General features: G+C 46.1%; 5 non-coding genes and 49 pseudogenes across 5 annotated transcripts; all 54 read right to left on the reverse strand.

Moving 5' to 3' along the window:
• Nucleotides 1–95: 95 nt before the first annotated feature.
• Nucleotides 96–214, reverse strand: LOC140317935 (5S ribosomal RNA; annotated as a pseudogene).
• Nucleotides 215–483: 269 nt separating this feature from the next.
• Nucleotides 484–602, reverse strand: LOC140272692 (5S ribosomal RNA; annotated as a pseudogene).
• Nucleotides 603–864: 262 nt separating this feature from the next.
• On the reverse strand, nt 865–983 carry LOC140295573 (5S ribosomal RNA; annotated as a pseudogene).
• A 269-nt stretch (nt 984–1,252) lies between these two features.
• Nucleotides 1,253–1,371, reverse strand: LOC140295329 (5S ribosomal RNA; annotated as a pseudogene).
• A 269-nt stretch (nt 1,372–1,640) lies between these two features.
• LOC140309050 (5S ribosomal RNA) lies at nt 1,641–1,759 on the reverse strand (annotated as a pseudogene).
• Nucleotides 1,760–2,025: 266 nt separating this feature from the next.
• On the reverse strand, nt 2,026–2,144 carry LOC140291985 (5S ribosomal RNA; annotated as a pseudogene).
• Nucleotides 2,145–2,413: 269 nt separating this feature from the next.
• Nucleotides 2,414–2,532, reverse strand: LOC140319044 (5S ribosomal RNA; annotated as a pseudogene).
• A 269-nt stretch (nt 2,533–2,801) lies between these two features.
• LOC140293376 (5S ribosomal RNA) lies at nt 2,802–2,919 on the reverse strand (annotated as a pseudogene).
• Nucleotides 2,920–3,188: 269 nt separating this feature from the next.
• LOC140293377 (5S ribosomal RNA) lies at nt 3,189–3,306 on the reverse strand (annotated as a pseudogene).
• Nucleotides 3,307–3,963: 657 nt separating this feature from the next.
• LOC140291411 (5S ribosomal RNA) lies at nt 3,964–4,082 on the reverse strand (annotated as a pseudogene).
• Nucleotides 4,083–4,351: 269 nt separating this feature from the next.
• On the reverse strand, nt 4,352–4,470 carry LOC140297503 (5S ribosomal RNA). Its single transcript, XR_011913232.1, has one exon. It is a non-coding gene; the product is annotated as a 5S ribosomal RNA (ribosomal RNA).
• A 266-nt stretch (nt 4,471–4,736) lies between these two features.
• On the reverse strand, nt 4,737–4,855 carry LOC140292773 (5S ribosomal RNA; annotated as a pseudogene).
• A 269-nt stretch (nt 4,856–5,124) lies between these two features.
• On the reverse strand, nt 5,125–5,243 carry LOC140289031 (5S ribosomal RNA; annotated as a pseudogene).
• A 269-nt stretch (nt 5,244–5,512) lies between these two features.
• LOC140295330 (5S ribosomal RNA) lies at nt 5,513–5,631 on the reverse strand (annotated as a pseudogene).
• A 269-nt stretch (nt 5,632–5,900) lies between these two features.
• LOC140291986 (5S ribosomal RNA) lies at nt 5,901–6,019 on the reverse strand (annotated as a pseudogene).
• A 269-nt stretch (nt 6,020–6,288) lies between these two features.
• Nucleotides 6,289–6,407, reverse strand: LOC140319048 (5S ribosomal RNA; annotated as a pseudogene).
• Nucleotides 6,408–6,676: 269 nt separating this feature from the next.
• On the reverse strand, nt 6,677–6,794 carry LOC140293378 (5S ribosomal RNA; annotated as a pseudogene).
• Nucleotides 6,795–7,063: 269 nt separating this feature from the next.
• On the reverse strand, nt 7,064–7,181 carry LOC140293379 (5S ribosomal RNA; annotated as a pseudogene).
• Nucleotides 7,182–7,838: 657 nt separating this feature from the next.
• LOC140291412 (5S ribosomal RNA) lies at nt 7,839–7,957 on the reverse strand (annotated as a pseudogene).
• A 269-nt stretch (nt 7,958–8,226) lies between these two features.
• Nucleotides 8,227–8,345, reverse strand: LOC140297515 (5S ribosomal RNA). Its single transcript, XR_011913243.1, has one exon. It is a non-coding gene; the product is annotated as a 5S ribosomal RNA (ribosomal RNA).
• A 266-nt stretch (nt 8,346–8,611) lies between these two features.
• LOC140292774 (5S ribosomal RNA) lies at nt 8,612–8,730 on the reverse strand (annotated as a pseudogene).
• Nucleotides 8,731–8,999: 269 nt separating this feature from the next.
• On the reverse strand, nt 9,000–9,118 carry LOC140289032 (5S ribosomal RNA; annotated as a pseudogene).
• Nucleotides 9,119–9,387: 269 nt separating this feature from the next.
• Nucleotides 9,388–9,506, reverse strand: LOC140295331 (5S ribosomal RNA; annotated as a pseudogene).
• A 269-nt stretch (nt 9,507–9,775) lies between these two features.
• LOC140272474 (5S ribosomal RNA) lies at nt 9,776–9,894 on the reverse strand. Its single transcript, XR_011907919.1, has one exon. It is a non-coding gene; the product is annotated as a 5S ribosomal RNA (ribosomal RNA).
• Nucleotides 9,895–10,160: 266 nt separating this feature from the next.
• LOC140291987 (5S ribosomal RNA) lies at nt 10,161–10,279 on the reverse strand (annotated as a pseudogene).
• Nucleotides 10,280–10,548: 269 nt separating this feature from the next.
• On the reverse strand, nt 10,549–10,667 carry LOC140317940 (5S ribosomal RNA; annotated as a pseudogene).
• Nucleotides 10,668–10,936: 269 nt separating this feature from the next.
• On the reverse strand, nt 10,937–11,055 carry LOC140293960 (5S ribosomal RNA; annotated as a pseudogene).
• Nucleotides 11,056–11,317: 262 nt separating this feature from the next.
• LOC140295574 (5S ribosomal RNA) lies at nt 11,318–11,436 on the reverse strand (annotated as a pseudogene).
• Nucleotides 11,437–11,705: 269 nt separating this feature from the next.
• On the reverse strand, nt 11,706–11,824 carry LOC140295332 (5S ribosomal RNA; annotated as a pseudogene).
• A 269-nt stretch (nt 11,825–12,093) lies between these two features.
• LOC140309057 (5S ribosomal RNA) lies at nt 12,094–12,212 on the reverse strand (annotated as a pseudogene).
• A 266-nt stretch (nt 12,213–12,478) lies between these two features.
• LOC140291989 (5S ribosomal RNA) lies at nt 12,479–12,597 on the reverse strand (annotated as a pseudogene).
• A 269-nt stretch (nt 12,598–12,866) lies between these two features.
• LOC140282446 (5S ribosomal RNA) lies at nt 12,867–12,985 on the reverse strand (annotated as a pseudogene).
• A 269-nt stretch (nt 12,986–13,254) lies between these two features.
• LOC140293124 (5S ribosomal RNA) lies at nt 13,255–13,373 on the reverse strand (annotated as a pseudogene).
• A 262-nt stretch (nt 13,374–13,635) lies between these two features.
• LOC140295575 (5S ribosomal RNA) lies at nt 13,636–13,754 on the reverse strand (annotated as a pseudogene).
• A 269-nt stretch (nt 13,755–14,023) lies between these two features.
• Nucleotides 14,024–14,142, reverse strand: LOC140297561 (5S ribosomal RNA; annotated as a pseudogene).
• A 668-nt stretch (nt 14,143–14,810) lies between these two features.
• On the reverse strand, nt 14,811–14,919 carry LOC140296281 (5S ribosomal RNA; annotated as a pseudogene).
• Nucleotides 14,920–15,188: 269 nt separating this feature from the next.
• LOC140294067 (5S ribosomal RNA) lies at nt 15,189–15,307 on the reverse strand (annotated as a pseudogene).
• Nucleotides 15,308–15,576: 269 nt separating this feature from the next.
• LOC140267482 (5S ribosomal RNA) lies at nt 15,577–15,695 on the reverse strand (annotated as a pseudogene).
• Nucleotides 15,696–15,964: 269 nt separating this feature from the next.
• LOC140295265 (5S ribosomal RNA) lies at nt 15,965–16,083 on the reverse strand (annotated as a pseudogene).
• Nucleotides 16,084–16,352: 269 nt separating this feature from the next.
• LOC140297572 (5S ribosomal RNA) lies at nt 16,353–16,471 on the reverse strand (annotated as a pseudogene).
• A 272-nt stretch (nt 16,472–16,743) lies between these two features.
• LOC140272509 (5S ribosomal RNA) lies at nt 16,744–16,862 on the reverse strand (annotated as a pseudogene).
• A 665-nt stretch (nt 16,863–17,527) lies between these two features.
• LOC140297713 (5S ribosomal RNA) lies at nt 17,528–17,646 on the reverse strand. The gene has a single exon (XR_011913425.1). It is a non-coding gene; the product is annotated as a 5S ribosomal RNA (ribosomal RNA).
• A 269-nt stretch (nt 17,647–17,915) lies between these two features.
• Nucleotides 17,916–18,034, reverse strand: LOC140312652 (5S ribosomal RNA; annotated as a pseudogene).
• A 269-nt stretch (nt 18,035–18,303) lies between these two features.
• Nucleotides 18,304–18,422, reverse strand: LOC140297791 (5S ribosomal RNA). Its single transcript, XR_011913495.1, has one exon. It is a non-coding gene; the product is annotated as a 5S ribosomal RNA (ribosomal RNA).
• A 269-nt stretch (nt 18,423–18,691) lies between these two features.
• LOC140291396 (5S ribosomal RNA) lies at nt 18,692–18,810 on the reverse strand (annotated as a pseudogene).
• Nucleotides 18,811–19,079: 269 nt separating this feature from the next.
• LOC140300580 (5S ribosomal RNA) lies at nt 19,080–19,198 on the reverse strand (annotated as a pseudogene).
• A 269-nt stretch (nt 19,199–19,467) lies between these two features.
• LOC140270705 (5S ribosomal RNA) lies at nt 19,468–19,591 on the reverse strand (annotated as a pseudogene).
• Nucleotides 19,592–19,860: 269 nt separating this feature from the next.
• On the reverse strand, nt 19,861–19,978 carry LOC140289521 (5S ribosomal RNA; annotated as a pseudogene).
• A 657-nt stretch (nt 19,979–20,635) lies between these two features.
• Nucleotides 20,636–20,754, reverse strand: LOC140304592 (5S ribosomal RNA; annotated as a pseudogene).
• Nucleotides 20,755–21,023: 269 nt separating this feature from the next.
• LOC140290383 (5S ribosomal RNA) lies at nt 21,024–21,142 on the reverse strand (annotated as a pseudogene).
• A 269-nt stretch (nt 21,143–21,411) lies between these two features.
• LOC140294519 (5S ribosomal RNA) lies at nt 21,412–21,530 on the reverse strand (annotated as a pseudogene).
• A 269-nt stretch (nt 21,531–21,799) lies between these two features.
• Nucleotides 21,800–21,918, reverse strand: LOC140296322 (5S ribosomal RNA; annotated as a pseudogene).
• Nucleotides 21,919–22,187: 269 nt separating this feature from the next.
• On the reverse strand, nt 22,188–22,306 carry LOC140297104 (5S ribosomal RNA; annotated as a pseudogene).
• A 269-nt stretch (nt 22,307–22,575) lies between these two features.
• On the reverse strand, nt 22,576–22,694 carry LOC140268628 (5S ribosomal RNA; annotated as a pseudogene).
• Between the last annotated feature and the right edge of the window lie 77 nt (nt 22,695–22,771).

Here is a 22,771-nt window from a genome sequence, read left to right on the forward strand (position 1 = left end):
AGCAGCAGAAACTGAAGATGACCAACTTCCTCATGTGTCACAGGGTGATCAGACGTTGCAACAAAAGACATGCAGGTGGTTGAGAGAAGAGAAAAAGCTTACAGCACCTGATAATCCCAAGCGGTCTCCCATCCAAGTACTAACCAGGCACAACCCTGCTTGGCTTCCGAGATCAGACGAGGTCGGGCTTATTCAGGGTGGTGTGGCCGTAAGCAACAATGTCTGTGACAAATGTAAATTGTATAGGTACTGGAATCATACGTTTCCTCTATATAACCAGATAATTGCAGAGAAAGGCTGATAAATAGTGGGCACATCTTCTTCCCTGACGTGATTATTCTCTCCAGCTGAAAATGAGACTCTCAGATCACTTCGTGTCTGCCAACAAAGCAGCAGCAGCTGAAGATGACCAACTTCCTTATGTGTCACAGGGCGATCAGACCTTGCAACAAAATACATGCAGGTGGTAGAGAGAAGAGAAAAAGCTTACAGCACCTGGCATTCCCAAGGGGTCTCCCATTCAAGTACTAACCAGGCCCAGCCCTCCTTGGCTTCCGAGATCAGTCGAGGTCGGGCATATTCAGGGTGGTGTGGCCGTAAGTAACAATGTCTGTGAAAAATGTGCATTATATAGGTACTGGAATAATACAGTTCCTCTATGTAACCAGATAATTGCAGAGAAAGGCTAACTTGTTGTGGGCACATCTTCTTCCTTGATGTGATTATTCTCTCCAGCTGAAAATGAGACTCTCAGATCACTTCGTGTCTGCTAACAAAGCAGCAGCAGCTGAAGATGACCAACTTCCTCATGTGTCACAGGGCGATCAGACATTACAACAAAAGACATGTAGGTGGTAGAGAAAAAGCTTACAGCACCTGGTATTCCCAAGCGGTGTCCCATCAAAGTACTAACCAGGCCCAGCCCTCCTTGGCTTCCAAGATCAGACAAGGTCAGACATATTCAGGGTGGTTTGGCCGTAAGTAACAATCTCCGTGACAAATGTGCATTATATAGGCAATGGAATCATACACTTCCTCTATGTAACCAGATAATTGCCGAGAAAGGCTGATATGTAGTGGGCACATCTTCTTCCCTGATGTGATTATTCTCTTCAGCTGAAACTGAGACTCTCAGATCACTTTGTGTCTGCCAACAAAGCAGCAGCAGCTGAAGATGACCAACTTCCTCATGTGTCACAGGGCGATCAGACGTTGCAACAAAAGACATGCAGGTGGTAGAGAGAAGAGAAAAAGCTTACAGCACCTCGTAATCCCAAGCGGTCTCTCATCAAAGTACTAACCAGGCCCAACCCTCCTTGGCTTCTGAGATCAGACGAGGTCAGACATATTCAGGGTGGTTTGGCCGTAAGCAACAATCTCTGTGACAAATGTGCATTATATAGGCAATGGAATCATATGGTTCCTCTATGTAACAAGATAATTGCCGAAAAAGGCTGATATGTAGTGGGCACATCTTGTTCCCTGACGTGATAATTTTCTCCAGCTGAAAATGAGACTCTAAGATCACTTCGTGTCTGCCAACAAAGCAGCAGCAGCTGAAGATGACCAACTTCCTAATGTGTCACAGGGTGATCAGGCGTTGCAACAAAAGACATGCAGGTGGTTGAGAGAAGAGAAAAAGCTTACAGCACCTGGTATTCCCAAGCAGTCTCCCATTCAAGTACTAATCAGGCCCAACCCTGCTTGGGTTCTGAGATCAGACGAGGTCGGGCATATTCAGGGTGGTGTGGCCGTAAGCAACAATGTCTGTGACAAATATAAACTGTATAGGTACTGGAATCATACGGTTCCTCTATGCAACCAGATAATTGCCAAGAAAGGCTGATAAGTAGTGGAAACATCTTCCCTGATGTGATTATTCTCTCCAGCTGAAACTGAGACTCTCATATCACTTCGTGTCTGCCAACAAAGCAGCAGCAGCTGAAGATGACCAACTTCCTCATGTGTCACAGGGCGATCAGACATTGCAACAAAAGACATGCAGGTGGTAGAGAGAAGAGAAAAAGCTTACAGCACCTGGTATTCCCAAGCAGTCTCCCATTCAAGTACTAATCAGGCCCAACCCTGCTTGGGTTCTGAGATCAGACGAGGTTGGGCATATTCAGGGTGGTGTGGCCGTAAGTAACAATGTCTGTGACAAATGTGCATTATATAGGTACTGGAATCATACGGTTCCTCTATGCAACCAGATAATTGCCAAGAAAGGCTGATATGTAGTGGGCACATCTTGTTCCCTGACGTGATAATTTTCTCCAGCTGAAAATGAGACTCTAAGATCACTTCGTGTCTGCCAACAAAGCAGCAGAAACTGAAGATGACCAACTTCCTCATGTGTCACAGGGTGATCAGACGTTGCAACAAAAGACATGCAGGTGGTTGAGAGAAGAGAAAAAGCTTACAGCACCTGATAATCCCAAGGGGTCTCCCATCCAAGTACTAACCAGGCACAACCCTGCTTGGCTTCCGAGATCAGACGAGGTCGGGCTTATTCAGGGTGGTGTGGCCGTAAGCAACAATGTCTGTGACAAATGTAAATTGTATAGGTACTGGAATCATACGTTTCCTCTATATAACCAGATAATTGCAGAGAAAGGCTGATAAATAGTGGGCACATCTTCTTCCCTGACGTGATTATTCTCTGCAGCTGAAACTGAGACTCTCAGATCACTTCGTGTCTGCCAACAAAGCAGCAGAAGCTGAAGATGACCAACTTCCTCATGTGTCACAGGGTGATCAGACGTTGCAACAAAAGACATTCAGGTGGTCCAGAGAAGAGATAAAGCTTACAGCACCTGGTATTCCCAAGCAGTCTCCCACCCAAGTACTAACCAGGCCAACCGTGCTTGGCTTCCGAGATCAGACGAGGTCAGGCATATTGAGGGTGGTGTGGCCGTAAGCAACAATGTCTGTGACAAATGTGCATTATATAGGTACTGGAAAAATACACTTCTTCTATGTAACCAGATAATTGCCGAGAAAGGCTGATGTGTAGTGGGCACATCTTCTTCCCTGACGTTATTATTCTCTGCAGCTGAAACTGAGACTCTCAGATCACTTCGTGTCTGCCAACAAAGCAGCAGAAGCTGAAGATGACCAACTTCCTCATGTGTCACAGGGTGATCAGACGTTGCAACAAAAGACATTCAGGTGGTCCAGAGAAGAGATAAAGCTTACAGCACCTGGTATTCCCAAGCAGTCTCCCACCCAAGTACTAACCAGGCCAACCGTGCTTGGCTTCCGAGATCAGACGAGGTCAGGCATATTGAGGGTGGTGTGGCCGTAAGCAACAATGTCTGTGACAAATGTGCATTATATAGGTACTGGAATCATACAGTTCCTCTATGTAACCAGATAATTGCCGAGAAAGGCTGATGTGTAGTGGGCACATCTTCTTCCCTGACGTTATTATTCTCTTCAGTTGAAACTGAGACTCTCAGATCACTTCGTGTCTGCCAACAAAGCAGCAGCAGCTGAAGATGACAAACTTCCTCATGTGTCACAGGGTGATCAGACGTTGCAACAAAACACATGCAGGTGGTAGAGAGAAGAGAAAAAGCTTACAGCACCTGGTATTCCCAAGCAGTCTCCCATTGAAGTACGAACCAGACCCAACCCCGCTTGGCTTCCAGGATAAGACAAGGTGGGGCTTATTCAGGGTGGTGTGGCGGTAAGCAACAATATTTGTTAGAAATGTGAATTATATAGGTACTGGAATCATACACTTCCTCTATGAAACCAGATAATTGCCGAGAAAGGCTGATGTGTAGTGGGCATATCATCTTCTCTGATGTGATCATTCTCTTCAGCTGAAACTGAGACTCTCAGATCACTTCGTGTCTGCCAACAAAGCAGCAGAAGCTGAAGATGACAAACTTCCTCATGTGTCACAGGGTGATCAGACGTTGCAACAAAAGACATTCAGGTGGTCCAGAGAAGAGATAAAGCTTACAGCACCTGGTATTCCCAAGCAGTCTCCCACCCAAGTACTAACCAGGCCGAACCCTCCTTGGCTTCTGAGAGCAGACGAGGTCAGACATATTCAGGGTGGTTTGGCCGTAAGCAACAATCTCTGTGACAAATGTGCATTATATAGGCAATGGAATCATATGGTTCCTCTATGTAACAAGATAATTGCCGAGAAAGGCTGATATGTAGTGGGCACATCTTGTTCCCTGACGTGATAATTTTCTCCATTTGAAAATGAGACTCTAAGATCACTTCGTGTCTGCCAACAAAGCAGCAGCAGCTGAAGATGACCAACTTCCTCATGTGTCACAGGGTGATCAGACGTTGCAACAAAAGACATGCAGGTGGTTGAGAGAAGAGAAAAAGCTTACAGCACCTGGTATTCCCAAGCAGTCTCCCATCCAAGTACTAACCAGGCCCAACCCTGCTTGGTTTCCAAGATCAGACGAGGTCGGGCATATTCAGGGTGGTGTGGCCGTAAGCAACAATGTCTGTGACAAATATAAACTGTATAGGTACTGGAATCATACGGTTCCTCTATGCAACCAGATAATTGCCAAGAAAGGCTGATAAGTAGTGGAAACATCTTCCCTGTCGTGATTATTCTCTCCAGCTGAAACTGAGACTCTCATATCACTTCGTGTCTGCCAACAAAGCAGCAGCAGCTGAAGATGACCAACTTCCTCATGTGTCAAAGGGCGATCAGACATTGCAACAAAAGACATGCAGGTGGTAGAGAGAAGAGAAAAAGCTTACAGCACCCGGTATTCCCAAGCAGTCTCCCATTCAAGTACTAACAAGGCCCAACCCTGCTTGGGTTCTGAGATCAGACGAGGTCGGGCATATTCAGGGTGGTGTGGCCGTAAGTAACAATGTCTGTGACAAATGTGCATTATATAGGTACTGGAATCATACGGTTCCTCTATGCAACCAGATAATTGCCAAGAAAGGCTAACTTGTAGTGGGCACATCTTCTTCCCTGATGTGATTATTCTCTGCAGCTGAAACTGAGACTCTAAGATCACTTCGTGTCTGCCAACAAAGCAGCAGCAGCTGAAGATGACCAACTTCCTCATGTGTCACAGGATGATCAGACATTGCAACAAAAGACATGCAGGTGGTAGAGAGAAGAGAAAAAATTTACAGCACCTGGTATTCCCAAGCGGTCTCCCATTCAAGTACTAACCAGGCCCAACCCTGCTTGGGTTCCGAGATCATACTAGGTCGGGCATATTCAGGGTGGTGTGGCCGAAAGTAGCAATGTCTGTGACAAATATGCATTATATAGGTACTGGAATCATACGGTTCCTCTATGCAACCAGATAATTGCCAAGAAAGGCTAACTTGTAGTGGGCACATCTTCTTCCCTGATGTGATTATTCTCTTCAGCTGAAACTGAGACTCTCAGATCACTTTGTGTCTGCCAACAAAGCAGCAGCAGCTGAAGATGACCAACTTCCTCATGTGTCACAGGGCGATCAGACGTTGCAACAAAAGACATGCAGGTGGTAGAGAGAAGAGAAAAAGCTTACAGCACCTCGTAATCCCAAGCGGTCTCTCATCAAAGTACTAACCAGGCCCAACCCTCCTTGGCTTCTGAGATCAGACGAGGTCAGACATATTCAGGGTGGTTTGGCCGTAAGCAACAATCTCTGTGACAAATGTGCATTATATAGGCAATGGAATCATATGGTTCCTCTATGTAACAAGATAATTGCCGAAAAAGGCTGATATGTAGTGGGCACATCTTGTTCCCTGACGTGATAATTTTCTCCAGCTGAAACTGAGACTCTCATATCACTTCGTGTCTGCCAACAAAGCAGCAGCAGCTGAAGATGACCAACTTCCTCATGTGTCACAGGGCGATCAGACATTGCAACAAAAGACATGCAGGTGGTAGAGAGAAGAGAAAAAGCTTACAGCACCTGGTATTCCCAAGCAGTCTCCCATTCAAGTACTAATCAGGCCCAACCCTGCTTGGGTTCTGAGATCAGACGAGGTTGGGCATATTCAGGGTGGTGTGGCCGTAAGTAACAATGTCTGTGACAAATGTGCATTATATAGGTACTGGAATCATACGGTTCCTCTATGCAACCAGATAATTGCCAAGAAAGGCTGATATGTAGTGGGCACATCTTGTTCCCTGACGTGATAATTTTCTCCAGCTGAAAATGAGACTCTAAGATCACTTCGTGTCTGCCAACAAAGCAGCAGAAACTGAAGATGACCAACTTCCTCATGTGTCACAGGGTGATCAGACGTTGCAACAAAAGACATGCAGGTGGTTGAGAGAAGAGAAAAAGCTTACAGCACCTGATAATCCCAAGGGGTCTCCCATCCAAGTACTAACCAGGCACAACCCTGCTTGGCTTCCGAGATCAGACGAGGTCGGGCTTATTCAGGGTGGTGTGGCCGTAAGCAACAATGTCTGTGACAAATGTAAATTGTATAGGTACTGGAATCATACGTTTCCTCTATATAACCAGATAATTGCAGAGAAAGGCTGATAAATAGTGGGCACATCTTCTTCCCTGACGTGATTATTCTCTGCAGCTGAAACTGAGACTCTCAGATCACTTCGTGTCTGCCAACAAAGCAGCAGAAGCTGAAGATGACCAACTTCCTCATGTGTCACAGGGTGATCAGACGTTGCAACAAAAGACATTCAGGTGGTCCAGAGAAGAGATAAAGCTTACAGCACCTGGTATTCCCAAGCAGTCTCCCACCCAAGTACTAACCAGGCCAACCGTGCTTGGCTTCCGAGATCAGACGAGGTCAGGCATATTGAGGGTGGTGTGGCCGTAAGCAACAATGTCTGTGACAAATGTGCATTATATAGGTACTGGAAAAATACACTTCTTCTATGTAACCAGATAATTGCCGAGAAAGGCTGATGTGTAGTGGGCACATCTTCTTCCCTGACGTTATTATTCTCTGCAGCTGAAACTGAGACTCTCAGATCACTTCGTGTCTGCCAACAAAGCAGCAGAAGCTGAAGATGACCAACTTCCTCATGTGTCACAGGGTGATCAGACGTTGCAACAAAAGACATTCAGGTGGTCCAGAGAAGAGATAAAGCTTACAGCACCTGGTATTCCCAAGCAGTCTCCCACCCAAGTACTAACCAGGCCAACCGTGCTTGGCTTCCGAGATCAGACGAGGTCAGGCATATTGAGGGTGGTGTGGCCGTAAGCAACAATGTCTGTGACAAATGTGCATTATATAGGTACTGGAATCATACAGTTCCTCTATGTAACCAGATAATTGCCGAGAAAGGCTGATGTGTAGTGGGCACATCTTCTTCCCTGACGTTATTATTCTCTTCAGTTGAAACTGAGACTCTCAGATCACTTCGTGTCTGCCAACAAAGCAGCAGCAGCTGAAGATGACAAACTTCCTCATGTGTCACAGGGTGATCAGACGTTGCAACAAAACACATGCAGGTGGTAGAGAGAAGAGAAAAAGCTTACAGCACCTGGTATTCCCAAGCAGTCTCCCATTGAAGTACGAACCAGACCCAACCCCGCTTGGCTTCCAGGATAAGACAAGGTGGGGCTTATTCAGGGTGGTGTGGCGGTAAGCAACAATATTTGTTAGAAATGTGAATTATATAGGTACTGGAATCATACACTTCCTCTATGAAACCAGATAATTGCCGAGAAAGGCTGATGTGTAGTGGGCATATCATCTTCTCTGATGTGATCATTCTCTTCAGCTGAAACTGAGACTCTCAGATCACTTCGTGTCTGCCAACAAAGCAGCAGAAGCTGAAGATGACAAACTTCCTCATGTGTCACAGGGTGATCAGACGTTGCAACAAAAGACATTCAGGTGGTCCAGAGAAGAGATAAAGCTTACAGCACCTGGTATTCCCAAGCAGTCTCCCACCCAAGTACTAACCAGGCCGAACCCTCCTTGGCTTCTGAGAGCAGACGAGGTCAGACATATTCAGGGTGGTTTGGCCGTAAGCAACAATCTCTGTGACAAATGTGCATTATATAGGCAATGGAATCATATGGTTCCTCTATGTAACAAGATAATTGCCGAGAAAGGCTGATATGTAGTGGGCACATCTTGTTCCCTGACGTGATAATTTTCTCCATTTGAAAATGAGACTCTAAGATCACTTCGTGTCTGCCAACAAAGCAGCAGCAGCTGAAGATGACCAACTTCCTCATGTGTCACAGGGTGATCAGACGTTGCAACAAAAGACATGCAGGTGGTTGAGAGAAGAGAAAAAGCTTACAGCACCTGGTATTCCCAAGCAGTCTCCCATCCAAGTACTAACCAGGCCCAACCCTGCTTGGTTTCCAAGATCAGACGAGGTCGGGCATATTCAGGGTGGTGTGGCCGTAAGCAACAATGTCTGTGACAAATATAAACTGTATAGGTACTGGAATCATACGGTTCCTCTATGCAACCAGATAATTGCCAAGAAAGGCTGATAAGTAGTGGAAACATCTTCCCTGTCGTGATTATTCTCTCCAGCTGAAACTGAGACTCTCATATCACTTCGTGTCTGCCAACAAAGCAGCAGCAGCTGAAGATGACCAACTTCCTCATGTGTCAAAGGGCGATCAGACATTGCAACAAAAGACATGCAGGTGGTAGAGAGAAGAGAAAAAGCTTACAGCACCCGGTATTCCCAAGCAGTCTCCCATTCAAGTACTAACAAGGCCCAACCCTGCTTGGGTTCTGAGATCAGACGAGGTCGGGCATATTCAGGGTGGTGTGGCCGTAAGTAACAATGTCTGTGACAAATGTGCATTATATAGGTACTGGAATCATACGGTTCCTCTATGCAACCAGATAATTGCCAAGAAAGGCTAACTTGTAGTGGGCACATCTTCTTCCCTGATGTGATTATTCTCTGCAGCTGAAACTGAGACTCTAAGATCACTTCGTGTCTGCCAACAAAGCAGCAGCAGCTGAAGATGACCAACTTCCTCATGTGTCACAGGATGATCAGACATTGCAACAAAAGACATGCAGGTGGTAGAGAGAAGAGAAAAAATTTACAGCACCTGGTATTCCCAAGCGGTCTCCCATTCAAGTACTAACCAGGCCCAACCCTGCTTGGGTTCCGAGATCATACTAGGTCGGGCATATTCAGGGTGGTGTGGCCGAAAGTAGCAATGTCTGTGACAAATATGCATTATATAGGTACTGGAATCATACGGTTCCTCTATGCAACCAGATAATTGCCAAGAAAGGCTAACTTGTAGTGGGCACATCTTCTTCCCTGATGTGATTATTCTCTTCAGCTGAAACTGAGACTCTCAGATCACTTTGTGTCTGCCAACAAAGCAGCAGCAGCTGAAGATGACCAACTTCCTCATGTGTCACAGGGCGATCAGACGTTGCAACAAAAGACATGCAGGTGGTAGAGAGAAGAGAAAAAGCTTACAGCACCTCGTAATCCCAAGCGGTCTCTCATCAAAGTACTAACCAGGCCCAACCCTCCTTGGCTTCTGAGATCAGACGAGGTCAGACATATTCAGGGTGGTTTGGCCGTAAGCAACAATCTCTGTGACAAATGTGCATTATATAGGCAATGGAATCATATGGTTCCTCTATGTAACAAGATAATTGCCGAAAAAGGCTGATATGTAGTGGGCACATCTTGTTCCCTGACGTGATAATTTTCTCCAGCTGAAAATGAGACTCTAAGATCACTTCGTGTCTGCCAACAAAGCAGCAGCAGCTGAAGATGACCAACTTCCTAATGTGTCACAGGGTGATCAGGCGTTGCAACAAAAGACATGCAGGTGGTTGAGAGAAGAGAAAAAGCTTACAGCACCTGGTATTCCCAAGCGGTCTCCCATCCAAGTACTAACCAGGCCCAACCCTGCTTGGCTTCCAAGATCAGACGAGGTCGGGCATATTCAGGGTGGTGTGGCCGTAAGCAACAATGTCTGTGACAAATATAAACTGTATAGGTACTGGAATCATACGGTTCCTCTATGCAACCAGATAATTGCCAAGAAAGGCTGATCAGTAGTGGAAACATCTTCCCTGATGTGATTATTCTCTCCAGCTGAAACTGAGACTCTCATATCACTTCGTGTCTGCCAACAAAGCAGCAGCAGCTGAAGATGACCAACTTCCTCATGTGTCACAGGGCGATCAGACATTGCAACAAAAGACATGCAGGTGGTAGAGAGAAGAGAAAAAGCTTACAGCACCTGGTATTCCCAAGCAGTCTCCCATTCAAGTACTAATCAGGCCCAACCCTGCTTGGGTTCTGAGATCAGACGAGGTTGGGCATATTCAGGGTGGTGTGGCCGTAAGTAACAATGTCTGTGACAAATGTGCATTATATAGGTACTGGAATCATACGGTTCCTCTATGCAACCAGATAATTGCCAAGAAAGGCTGATATGTAGTGGGCACATCTTGTTCCCTGACGTGATAATTTTCTCCAGCTGAAAATGAGACTCTAAGATCACTTCGTGTCTGCCAACAAAGCAGCAGAAACTGAAGATGACCAACTTCCTCATGTGTCACAGGGTGATCAGAAGTTGCAACAAAAGACATGCAGGTGGTTGAGAGAAGAGAAAAAGCTTACAGCACCTGATAATCCCAAGCGGTCTCCCATCCAAGTACTAACCAGGCACAACCCTGCTTGGCTTCCGAGATCAGACGAGGTCGGGCTTATTCAGGGTGGTGTGGCCGTAAGCAACAATGTCTGTGACAAATGTAAATTGTATAGGTACTGGAATCATACGTTTCCTCTATATAACCAGATAATTGCAGAGAAAGGCTGATAAATAGTGGGCACATCTTCTTCCCTGACGTGATTATTCTCTCCAGCTGAAAATGAGACTCTCAGATCACTTCGTGTCTGCCAACAAAGCAGCAGCAGCTGAAGATGACCAACTTCCTTATGTGTCACAGGGCGATCAGACCTTGCAACAAAATACATGCAGGTGGTAGAGAGAAGAGAAAAAGCTTACAGCACCTGGCATTCCCAAGGGGTCTCCCATTCAAGTACTAACCAGGCCCAGCCCTCCTTGGCTTCCGAGATCAGTCGACGTCGGGCATATTCAGGGTGGTGTGGCCGTAAGTAACAATGTCTGTGAAAAATGTGCATTATATAGGTACTGGAATAATACAGTTCCTCTATGTAACCAGATAATTGCAGAGAAAGGCTAACTTGTTGTGGGCACATCTTCTTCCTTGATGTGATTATTCTCTCCAGCTGAAAATGAGACTCTCAGATCACTTCGTGTCTGCTAACAAAGCAGCAGCAGCTGAAGATGACCAACTTCCTCATGTGTCACAGGGCGATCAGACATTACAACAAAAGACATGTAGGTGGTAGAGAAAAAGCTTACAGCACCTGGTATTCCCAAGCGGTGTCCCATCAAAGTACTAACCAGGCCCAGCCCTCCTTGGCTTCCAAGATCAGACAAGGTCAGACATATTCAGGGTGGTTTGGCCGTAAGTAACAATCTCCGTGACAAATGTGCATTATATAGGCAATGGAATCATACACTTCCTCTATGTAACCAGATAATTGCCGAGAAAGGCTGATATGTAGTGGGCACATCTTCTTCCCTGATGTGATTATTCTCTTCAGCTGAAACTGAGACTCTCAGATCACTTTGTGTCTGCCAACAAAGCAGCAGCAGCTGAAGATGACCAACTTCCTCATGTGTCACAGGGCAATCAGACGTTGCAACAAAAGACATGCAGGTGGTAGAGAGAAGAGAAAAAGCTTACAGCACCTCGTAATCCCAAGCGGTCTCTCATCAAAGTACTAACCAGGCCCAACCCTCCTTGGCTTCTGAGATCAGACGAGGTCAGACATATTCAGGGTGGTTTGGCCGTAAGCAACAATCTCTGTGACAAATGTGCATTATATAGGCAATGGAATCATATGGTTCCTCTATGTAACAAGATAATTGCCGAAAAAGGCTGATATGTAGTGGGCACATCTTGTTCCCTGACGTGATAATTTTCTCCAGCTGAAAATGAGACTCTAAGATCACTTCGTGTCTGCCAACAAAGCAGCAGCAGCTGAAGATGACCAACTTCCTAATGTGTCACAGGGTGATCAGGCGTTGCAACAAAAGACATGCAGGTGGTTGAGAGAAGAGAAAAAGCTTACAGCACCTGGTATTCCCAAGCAGTCTCCCATTCAAGTACTAATCAGGCCCAACCCTGCTTGGGTTCTGAGATCAGACGAGGTCGGGCATATTCAGGGTGGTGTGGCCGTAAGCAACAATGTCTGTGACAAATATAAACTGTATAGGTACTGGAATCATACGGTTCCTCTATGCAACCAGATAATTGCCAAGAAAGGCTGATAAGTAGTGGAAACATCTTCCCTGATGTGATTATTCTCTCCAGCTGAAACTGAGACTCTCATATCACTTCGTGTCTGCCAACAAAGCAGCAGCAGCTGAAGATGACCAACTTCCTCATGTGTCACAGGGCGATCAGACATTGCAACAAAAGACATGCAGGTGGTAGAGAGAAGAGAAAAAGCTTACAGCACCTGGTATTCCCAAGCAGTCTCCCATTCAAGTACTAATCAGGCCCAACCCTGCTTGGGTTCTGAGATCAGACGAGGTTGGGCATATTCAGGGTGGTGTGGCCGTAAGTAACAATGTCTGTGACAAATGTGCATTATATAGGTACTGGAATCATACGGTTCCTCTATGCAACCAGATAATTGCCAAGAAAGGCTGATATGTAGTGGGCACATCTTGTTCCCTGACGTGATAATTTTCTCCAGCTGAAAATGAGACTCTAAGATCACTTCGTGTCTGCCAACAAAGCAGCAGAAACTGAAGATGACCAACTTCCTCATGTGTCACAGGGTGATCAGACGTTGCAACAAAAGACATGCAGGTGGTTGAGAGAAGAGAAAAAGCTTACAGCACCTGATAATCCCAAGGGGTCTCCCATCCAAGTACTAACCAAGCACAACCCTGCTTGGCTTCCGAGATCAGACGAGGTCGGGCTTATTCAGGGTGGTGTGGCCGTAAGCAACAATGTCTGTGACAAATGTAAATTGTATAGGTACTGGAATCATACGTTTCCTCTATATAACCAGATAATTGCAGAGAAAGGCTGATAAATAGTGGGCACATCTTCTTCCCTGACGTGATTATTCTCTCCAGCTGAAAATGAGACTCTCAGATCACTTCGTGTCTGCCAACAAAGCAGCAGCAGCTGAAGATGACCAACTTCCTTATGTGTCACAGGGCGATCAGACCTTGCAACAAAATACATGCAGGTGGTAGAGAGAAGAGAAAAAGCTTACAGCACCTGGCATTCCCAAGGGGTCTCCCATTCAAGTACTAACCAGGCCCAGCCTTCCTTGGCTTCCGAGATCAGTCGAGGTCGGGCATATTCAGGGTGATGTGGCCGTAAGTAACAATGTCTGTGAAAAATGTGCATTATATAGGTACTGGAATAATACAGTTCCTCTATGTAACCAGATAATTGCAGAGAAAGGCTAACTTGTTGTGGGCACATCTTCTTCCTTGATGTGATTATTCTCTGCAGCTGAAACTGAGACTCTCAGATCACTTCGTGTCTGCTAACAAAGCAGCAGCAGCTGAAGATGACCAACTTCCTCATGTGTCACAGGGCGATCAGACATTACAACAAAAGACATGTAGGTGGTAGAGAAAAAGCTTACAGCACCTGGTATTCCCAAGCGGTGTCCCATCAAAGTACTAACCAGGCCCAGCCCTCCTTGGCTTCCAAGATCAGACAAGGTCAGACATATTCAGGGTGGTTTGGCCGTAAGTAACAATCTCCGTGACAAATGTGCATTATATAGGCAATGGAATCATACACTTCCTCTATGTAACCAGATAATTGCCGAGAAAGGCTGATATGTAGTGGGCACATCTTCTTCCTTGACGTGATAATTCTCTCCAGCTGAAAATGAGACTCTCAGATCACTTTGTGTCTGCCAACAAAGCAGCAGCAGCTGAAGATGACCAACTTCCTCATGTGTCACAGGGTGATCAGACGTTGCAACAAAAGACATGCAGGTGGTAGAGAGAAGAGAAAAAGCTTACAGCACCTGGTATTCCCAAGCAGTCTCCCATCCAAGTACTAACCAGGCCCAAACCTGCTTGACTTCCAAGATCAGACGAGGTCGGGCTTATTCAGGGTGGTGTGGCCGTAAGCAACAATATCTGTGACAAATGTGCATTATATAGGTACTGGAATCATACACTTCCTCTATGTAACCAGATAATTGCCGAGAAAGGCTGACTTGTAGTGGGCACATCTTCTTCCCTGATGTGATTATTCTCTGCAGCTGAAACTGAGACTCTCAGATCACTTCGTGTCTGCCAACAAAGAAGCAGCAGCAGCTGAAGATGACCAACTTCCTCATGTGTCACAGGAGGATCAGACGTTGCCACAAAAGACATGAAGGTGGTAGAGAGTAGAGAAGAAGCTTACAGCACCTGGTATTCCCAAGCAGTCTCCCATTGAAGTACGAACCAGACCCAACCCAACCCTGCTTGGCTTCCAGGATAAGACAAGGTGGGGCTTATTCAGGGTGGTGTGGCGGTAAGCAACAATATTTGTTACAAATGTGAATTATATAGGTACTGGAATCATATACTTCCTCTATGAAACCAGATAATTGCCGAGAAAGGCTGATGTGTAGTGGGCATATCATCTTCTCTGATGTGATCATTCTCTTCAGCTGAAACTGAGACTCTCAGATCACTTCGTGTCTGCCAACAAAGCAGTAGCAGCAGCTGAAGATGACCAACTTCCTCATGTGTCACAGGGTGATCAGACGTTGCAACAAAACACATGCAGGTGGTAGAGAGAAGAGAAAAAGCTTACAGCACCTGGTATTCCCAAGCGGTCTCCCACCCAAGTACTAACCAGGCCCAACACTGCTTGGCTTCCGAGATCAGACAAATTCAGGGTGGTGTGGCCGTAAGTAACAATGTCTGTGACAAATGTGCATTATATAAGTACAGGAATCATACGGTTCCTCTATGTAACCAGATAATTGATGAGAAAGGCTGATGTGTAGTGGGCACATCTTCTTCCCTGACGTGATTATTCTCTTCAGCTGAAACTGAGACTCTCAGATCACTTCGTGTGTGCTAACAAAGCAGCAGCAGCTGAAGATGACCAACTTCCTCATGTGTCACAGGGCGATCAGACATTGCAACAAAAGACATGTAGGTGGTAGAGAGAAGAGAAAAAGCTTACAGCACCTGGTATTCCCAAGCGGTGTCCCATCAAAGTACTAAGCAGGCCCAGCCCTCCTTGGCTTCCGAGATCAGACAAGGTCAGACATATTCAGGGTGGTGTGGCCGTAAGCAACAATGTCTGTGACAAATGTAAATTGTATAGGTACTGGAATCATACGTTTCCTCTATATAACCAGATAATTGCAGAGAAAGGCTGATAAATAGTGGGCACATCTTCTTCCCTGACGTGATTATTCTCTCCAGCTGAAAATGAGACTCTCAGATCACTTCGTGTCTGCCAACAAAGCAGCAGCAGCTGAAGATGACCAACTTCCTCATGTGTCACAGGGCGATCAGACCTTGCAACAAAATACATGCAGGTGGTAGAGAGAAGAGAAAAAGCTTACAGCACCTGACATTCCCAAGGGGTCTCCCATTCAAGTACTAACCAGGCCCAGCCCTCCTTGGCTTCCGAGATCAGTCGAGGTCGGGCATATTCAGGGTGGTATGGCCGTAAGTAACAATGTCTGTGAAAAATGTGCATTATATAGGTACTGGAATAATACAGTTCCTCTATGTAACCAGATAATTGCAGAGAAAGGCTAACTTGTTGTGGGCACATCTTCTTCCTTGATGTGATTATTCTCTGTAGCTGAAACTGAGACTCTCAGATCACTTCGTGTCTGCTAACAAAGCAGCAGCAGCTGAAGATGACCAACTTCCTCATGTGTCACAGGGCGATCAGACATTGCAACAAAAGACATGTAGGTGGTAGAGAGAAGAGAAAAAGCTTACAGCACCTGGTATTCCCAAGCGGTGTTCCATCAAAGTACTAACCAGGCCCAGCCCTCCTTGGCTTCCGAGATCAGACAAGGTCAGACATATTCAGGGTGGTTTGGCCGTAAGTAACAATCTCCGTGACAAATGTGCATTATATAGGCAATGGAATCATACACTTCCTCTATGTAACCAGATAATTGCCGAGAAAGGCTGATATGTAGTGGGCACATCTTCTTCCCTGACGTGATAATTCTCTCCAGCTGAAAAAAAGACTCTCAGATCACTTTGTGTCTGCCAACAAAGCAGCAGCAGCTGAAGATGACCAACTTCCTCATGTGTCACAGGGTGATCAGACGTTGCAACAAAAGACATGCAGGTGGTAGAGAGAAGGGAAAAAGCTTACAGCACCTGGTATTCCCAAGCAGTCTCCCATCCAAGTACTAACCAGGCCCAAACCTGCTTGACTTCCAAGATCAGACGAGGTCGGGCTTATTCAGGGTGGTGTGGCCGTAAGCAACAATATCTGTGACAAATGTGCATTATATAGGTACTGGAATCATACACTTCCTCTATGTAACCAGATAATTGCCGAGAAAGGCTGACTTGTAGTGGGCACATCTTCTTCCCTGATGTGATTATTCTCTGCAGCTGAAATTGAGACTCTCAGATCACTTCGTGTATGCCAACAAAGAAGCAGCAGCAGCTGAAGATGACCAACTTCCTCATGTGTCACAGGAGGATCAGACGTTGCCACAAAAGACATGAAGGTGGTAGAGAGTAGAGAACAAGCTTACAGCACCTGGTATTCCCAAGTGGTCTCCCATCCAAGAACTAACCAGGCCCAACCCTGCTTGGCTTCCGAGATCAGACAAGGTCAGGCATGTTCCGGGTGGTGTGACCGTAAGCAGCAATGTCTCTGACAAATGTGCATTATATAGGTACTGGAATCATACGGTTCCTCTATGCAACCAGATAATTGCCGAGAAAGGCTGATGTGTAGGGGGTAAATCATCTTCTCTGATGTGATCATTCTCTGCAACTGAAACTGAGACTCTCAGATCACTTCATGTCTGCCAACAAAGCAGCAGCAGCTGAAGATGACCAACTTCCTCATGTGTCACAGGGTGGTCAGACGTTGCAACAAAAGACATTCAGGTGGTCCAGAGAAGAGAAAAAGCTTACAGCACCTGGTATTCCCAAGCAGTCTCCCATTGAAGTACGAACCAGACCCAACCCAACCCTGCTTGGCTTCCAGGATAAGACAAGGTGGGGCTTATTCAGGGTGGTGTGGCGGTAAGCAACAATATTTGTTACAAATGTGAATTATATAGGTACTGGAATCATACACTTCCTCTATGTAACCAGATAATTGCCGAGAAAGGCTGACTTGTTATGGGCACATCTTCTTCCCTGATGTGATTATTCTCTGCAGCTGAAATTGAGACTATCAGATCACTTCGTGTCTGCCAACAAAGAAGCAGCAGCAGCTGAAGATGACCAACTTCCTCATGTGTCACAGGAGGATCAGACGTTGCCACAAAAGACATTCAGGTGGTCCAGAGAAGAGATAAAGCTTACAGCACCTGGTATTCCCAAGCGGTCTCCCATTTAAGTACTAACCAAGCCCAACCCTCCTTGGCTTCCGAGATCAGACGAGATCGGGCATGTTCAGGGTGGTGTGGCCGTAAGCAACATGGTCTGTGACAAATGTGCATTATATAGGTACTGGAATCATACGGTTCCTCTATGTAACCAGATAATTGCCGAGAAAGGCTGACTTGTAGTGGGCACATCTTCTTCCCTGATGTGATTATTCTCTGCAGCTGAAACTGAGACTCTCAGATCACTTTGTGTCTGCCAACAAAGCAGCAGCAGCTGAAGATGACCAACTTCCTCATGTGTCACAGGGTGATCAGACGTTGCAACAAAAGACATGCAGGTGGTAGAGAGAAGAGAAAAAGCTTACAGCACCTGGTATTCCCAAGCCGTCTCCCATTTAAGTACTAACCAGGCCCAACCCTCCTTGGCTTCCGAGATCAGACGAGGTCGGGCATGTTCAGGGTGGTGTGGCCGTAAGCAACCATAACTGTGACAAATGTGCATTATATAGGTACTGGAATCATACAGTTCCTCTATGTAACCAGATAATTGCCGAGAAAAGCTGATAAGTAGTGGGCACATCTTCTTCCCTGACGTGATTATTCTCTTGAGCTGAAAGTGAGACTCTCAGATCACTTTGTGTCTGCCAACAAAGCAGCAGAAGCTGAAGATGACCAACTTCCTCATGTGTCACAGGGTGATCAGACCTTGCAACAAAATACATGCAGGTGGTAGAGAGTAGAGAAGAAGCTTACAGCACCTGGTATTCCCAAGCGGTCTCCCATCCAAGTACTAACCAGGCCCAACCCTGCTTGGCTTCCGAGATCAGACGAGGTCAGGCATGTTCCGGGTGGTGTGGCCGTAAGCATCAATGTGTCTGACAAATGTGCATTATATAAGTACAGGAATCATACGGTTCCTCTATGTAACCAGATAATTGCTGAGAAAGGCTGATGTGTAGTTGGCACATCTTCTTCCCTGACGTGATTATTCTCTTCAGCTGAAACTGAGACTCTCAGATCACTTCGTGTCTTCCAACAAAGCAGCAGCAGCTGAAGATGGCCAACTTTCTCATGTGTCACAGGGTGATCAGACGTTGCAACAAAAGACATGCAGGTTGTAGAGAGAAGAGAATATGCTTACAGCACCTGGTATTCCCAAGCAGTCTCCCATTAAAGTACTAACCAGGCCCAACCCTCCTTGGCTTCCGAGATCAGACGAGGTCGGGCTTATTCAGGGTGGTGTGGCCGTATGGAACAATTTCTGTGACAAATGTGCATTATATAGGTACTGGAATCATACAATTCCTCTATGTAACCAGATAATTGATGAGAAAGGCTGACTTGTTATGGGCACATCTTCTTCCCTGATGTGATTATTCTCTGCAGCTGAAACTGAGACTCTCAGATCACTTCGTGTCTGCCAACAAAGCAGCAGCAGCTGAAGATGACCAACTTCCTCATGTGTCACAGGGGGATCAGACGTTGCAACAAAAGACATGCAGGTGGTCGAGAGAAGACAAAAAGCTTACAGCTCCTGGTATTCCCAAGCGGTCTCCCATTTAAGTACTAACCAGGCCCAACCCTCCTTGGCTTCCGAGATCAGACGAGGTCGGGCATGTTCAGGGTGGTGTGGCCGTAAGCAACATGGTCTGTGACAAATGTGCATTATATAGGTACTGGAATCATACGGTTCCTCTATGTAACCAGATAATTGCCGAGAAAGGCTGACTTGTAGTGGGCACATCTTCTTCCCTGATGTGATTATTCTCTGCAGCTGAAACTGAGACTCTCAGATCACTTCGTGTCTGCCAACAAAGCAGCAGCAGCTGAAGATGACCACCTTCCTCATGTGTCACAGGGTGATCAGACGTTGCAACAAAAGACATGCAGGTGGTAGAGAAAAGAGAAAAAGCTTACAGCACCTGGTATTCCCAAGCAGTCTCCCACCCAAGTACTAACCAGGCACAACCCCGCTTGGCTTCCGAGATCGGACGAGGTCGGGCATATTATATTCAGGGTGGTGTGGCCGTAAGCGACAATCTCTGTGACAAATGTGCATTATATAGGTACTGGAATCATACGGTTCCTCTATGTAACCAGATAATTGCAGAGAAAGGCTTATGTGTAGTGGGCACATCTTCTTCCCTGACGTGATTATTCTCTGCAGCTGAAACTGAGACTCTCAGATCACTTCGTGTCTGCCAACAAAGCAGCAGAAGCTGAAGATGACCAACTTCCTCATGTGTCACAGGGTGATCAGACGTTGCAACAAAAGACATTCAGGTGGTCCAGAGAAGAGATAAAGCTTACAGCACCTGGTATTCCCAAGCAGTCTCCCACCCAAGTACTAACCAGGCCAACCGTGCTTGGCTTCCGAGATCAGACGAGGTCAGGCATGTTCAGGGTGGTGTGGCCGTAAGCGACAATGTCTGTGACAAATGTGCATTATATAGGTACTGGAATCATACGGTTCCTCTATGTAACCAGATAATTGCAGAGAAAGGCTTATGTGTAGTGGGCACATCTTCTTCCCTGACGTGATTATTCTCTTCAGTTGAAACTGAGACTCTCAGATCACTTCGTGTCTGCCAACAAAGTAGCAGAAGCTGAAGATGACAAACTTCCTCATGTGTCACAGGGTGATCAGATGTTGCAACAAAAGACATGCAGGTGGTAGAGAGAAGAGAAAAAGCTTACAGCACCTGGTATTCCCAAGCAGTCTCCCATTGAAGTACAAACCAGACCCAACCCTGCTTGGCTTCCAGGATAAGACAAGGTGGGGCTTATTCAGGGTGGTGTGGCGGTAAGCAACAATATTTGTTACAAATGTGAATTATATAGGTACTGGAATCATACACTTCCTCTATGAAACCAGATAATTGCCGAGAAAGGCTGATGTGTAGTGGGCATATCATCTTCTCTGATGTGATCATTCTCTTCAGCTGAAACTGAGACTCTCAGATCACTTCGTGTCTGCCAACAAAGCAGCAGCAGCTGAAGATGACCAACTTCCTCATGTGTCACAGGGTGATCAGACGTTGCAACAAAACACATGCAGGTGGTAGAGAGAAGAGAAAAAGCTTACAGCACCTGGTATTCCCAAGCGGACTCCCACCCAAGTACTAACCAGGCCCAACACTGCTTGGCTTCCGAGATCAGACGAGGTCAGGTAAATTCAGGGTGGTGTGGCCGTAAGTAACAATGTCTGTGACAAATGTGCATTATATAAGTACAGGAATCATACGGTTCCTCTATGTAACCAGATAATTGATGAGAACGGCTGATGTGTAGTGGGCACATCTTCTTCCCTGACGTGATTATTCTCTTCAGCTGAAACTGAGACTCTCAGATCACTTCGTGTCTTCCAACAAAGCAGCAGCAGCTGAAGATGACCAACTTCTTCACGTGTCACAGGGTGATCAGACGTTGCAACAAAAGACATGCAGGTGGTAGAGAGAAGAGAAAAAGCTTACAGCACCTGGTATTCCCAAGCTGTCTCCCATCCAAGTACTAACCAGGTACAACCCTGCTTGGCGTCCGAGATCAGACGAGGTCGGGCTTATTCAGGGTGGTGTGGCCGTAAGCAACAATGTCTCTGACAAATGTGCATTATATAGGTACTGGAATCATACGGTTCCTCTATGCAACCAGATAATTGCCGAGAAAGGCTTATGTGTAGCGGGCAAATCATCTTCTCTGATGTGATCATTCTCTGCAACTGAAACTGAGACTCTCAGATCACTTCGTGTCTGCCAACAAAGCAGCAGCAGCTGAAGATGACCATCTTCCTCATGTGTCACAGGGTGATCAGACGTTGCAACAAAAGACATGCAGGTGGTAGAGAGAAGAGAAGAAGCTTACAGCACCTGGTATTCCCAAGCAGTCTCCCATCCAAGTACTAAGCAGGCTCAACCCTGTTTGGCTTCCGAGATCACACGAGGTTGGGCATATTCAGGGTGGTGTGGCCGTAAGTAACAATGTCTGTGACAAATGTGCATTATATAGGTACTGGAATCATACGGTCCCTCTATGCAACCAGATAATTGCCAAGAAAGGCTAACTTGTAGTGGGCACATCTTCTTCCCTGATGTGATTATTCTCTACAGCTGAAACTGAGACTCTCAGATCACTTCGTGTCTGCCAAAAAAGCAGCAGCTGCTGAAGATGACCAACTTCCTCATGTGTCACAGGGTGATCAGACGTTGCAACAAAAGACATGCAGGTGGTAGAGAGAAGAGAAGAAGCTTACAGCACCTGGTATTCCGAAGCAGTCTCCCATCCAAGTACTAAGCAGGCTCAACCCTGTTTTGCTTCCGAGATCACACGAGGTTGGGCATATTCAGGGTGGTGTGGCCGTAAGTAACAATGTCTGTGACAAATGTGCATTATAGAGGTACTGGAATCATACGGTTCCTCTATGCAACCAGATAATTGCCAAGAAAGGCTAACTTGTAGTGGGCACATCTTCTTCCCTGACGTGATTATTCTCTGCAGCTGAAATTGAGACTCTCAGATCACTTCGTGTCTGCCAACAAAGCAGCAGCAGCTGAAGATGACCAACTTCCTCATGTGTCACAGGGCGATCAGACCTTGCAACAAAATACATGCAGGTGGTAGAGAGAAGAGAAAAAGCTTAAAGCACCTGGCATTCCCAAGGGGTCTCCCATTCAAGTACTAACCAGGTCCAACCCTGCTTGGGTTCCAAGATCAGACAAGGTCAGACATATTCAGGGTGGTTTGGCCGTAAGTAACAATCTCCGTGACAAATGTGCATTATATAGGCAATGGAATCATACACTTCCTCTATGTAACCAGATAATTGCCGAGAAAGGCTGATATGTAGTGGGCACATCTTCTTCCCTGACGTGATAATTCTCTCCAGCTGAAAATTAGAGTCTCAGATCACTTTGTGTCTGCCAACAAAGCAGCAGCAGCTGAAGATGACCAACTTCCTCATGTGTCAAAGGGTGATCAGACGTTGCAACAAAAGACATGCAGGTGGTAGAGAGAAGAGAAAAAGCTTACAGCACCTGGTATTCCCAAGCAGTCTCCCATCTAAGTACTAACCAGGCCCAAACCTGCTTGACTTCCAAGATCAGACGAGGTCGAGCTTATTCAGGGTGGTGTGGCCGTAAGCAACAATATCTGTGACAAATGTGCATTATATAGGTACTGGAATCATACACTTCCTCTATGTAACCAGATAATTGCCGA

Source organism: Leuresthes tenuis, unplaced genomic scaffold, assembly GCF_036924035.1.
Source record: "Leuresthes tenuis unplaced genomic scaffold, fLeuTen1.0.hap1 SCAF_1, whole genome shotgun sequence".
In the NCBI taxonomy this organism is placed as follows: Eukaryota; Metazoa; Chordata; class Actinopteri; order Atheriniformes; family Atherinopsidae; genus Leuresthes; species Leuresthes tenuis.